Consider the following 1,520-nt stretch of genomic DNA (forward strand, 5'->3'; position numbering starts at 1 on the left):
CCCCCACTTATCAAGAAAATCGTTTTCGTACACTGTCCCACTCCCACCAATAGAACTGAACTAAATGGATACTAAAACCTCCCAAGAATAATACTCAATACTTATTCATTAGACATTATGATTAATCCCAAAATGGCCAAATTACAAAAGTAAAAGACTAGAAAGCAATACTCATATTATTTAAGAAGGGAAACAAAATGGATTAATAAAAACCACTGTAATAATTAAACCAAAAAACAACTTAATCATAAAAATAAACTTTGTGGCACTACCAGCAAACTGATTATAAATTCAAGAATCCAATTAGCGCAAAATAAGATTTACAGAAAAGTGATGTCCCAAGACTTGATTTTTTCTTATTTTCTTCACAACAAAACATTTGAAAGCCCCACCATCACATTCCAAAAGCAACACATCCAACTCCAAGAAAACATTAAATGCTTGTCAAAAAGATCGCAACTTTACATACAGACCAATTTTATACAAGATCATAATAAAATAAGTGTATCTATAGACTAAATATAATATATAGAGAGAGAGAGGGGTACCTGAATGAAGGAAGAGGAAAGAGAGTAACGACGAAGAGAAAAAAGGCATGTGGGTATGCAAAAGTGGGTGATTGAGAAACGACTTGGCATATTTCCCAGAATGTCTGCAAGGAACCATCTTTTATAAGATGGCATATTCTTTCTACGCAGAACCGCCCCCTCCACTTCAAAAATTTGTTGATTTTTTTTTTTTTCCTTCTTTTTGCTTATTTTCGTATTCTTTGAGGTTTTTTTTTAGATCGTTAGATTAATTTTTCGTGGCAGTTCAAAAAACCAGTGGTTCCCAATTGGCAAATTCTTGATTTGTTTGAGGTCGGTGCAATTTTGGTCTTTGCATTTTTGCGGGAAGGACGGTTTCACCAAACCTCTGAGAAATTTATTTATATTTATATTTCTTGCACTTAACTTTAGAAAATTACATTATGCACCACAAAACTATCAATGTAATTCGTGGACTTGTCTAAAAAAGTGTCCCATGTAGGAAATAGGTTAAAAATTCAAAAATAAAATTGAAAGCATCTATCCTCCCATCATTAAATTTCGTTCAATTTTCTTTTTCAATCTGTTTATAAAGATATGTAATCAAGTCTACTGAATTTTTTTTCTTATTTCGTTGCTTGAAAAAAAAAAAAAAAAAAGAAATGACGCAACAAAAATATAAAATTTGGGTGGTCGAAAATAAAGAAATATAATTAAAAATTTGTATTGTCATTCATTGGTTATGAAAATATATGGTTCTATTTTTTATTTTTTTTATTTTACCTAAATAGATGAATCCTTACAGTATAATTACTTTCGAAAAGATTTCTAAATCCTTGTCAAATCATATATACATAATGTAGTTTCAACAACTTTAGGGGTTAATTTATGGTGAATTTGTATGTGTGTACGTGCCCTTGTTTGAGCCCCAGGAAAAATACATTTTTAAATAGTGCATTGATGGAAAATATGTAGCTAAAAAATAAGAAAATT

General features: G+C 30.3%; 1 protein-coding gene across 2 annotated transcripts in view; it reads right to left on the reverse strand.

Moving 5' to 3' along the window:
* Positions 1-864, reverse strand: part of LOC111374230 — a 12,410-nt gene extending 11,546 nt beyond the window's left edge. The window contains exon 1 of one of the 2 annotated variants that reach the window (XM_022996877.1): positions 549-864. The gene's annotated coding sequence lies outside the window, so the exon portion shown is untranslated. The remainder of the gene's footprint in view (positions 1-548) is intronic. The other variant, XM_022996879.1, reaches the window with a different exon arrangement.
* Between the last annotated feature and the right edge of the window lie 656 nt (positions 865-1,520).

The sequence above is a fragment of the Olea europaea genome, unplaced genomic scaffold, assembly GCF_002742605.1.
Source record: "Olea europaea var. sylvestris unplaced genomic scaffold, O_europaea_v1 scaffold1222, whole genome shotgun sequence".
NCBI lineage: Eukaryota > Viridiplantae > Streptophyta > Magnoliopsida > Lamiales > Oleaceae > Olea > Olea europaea.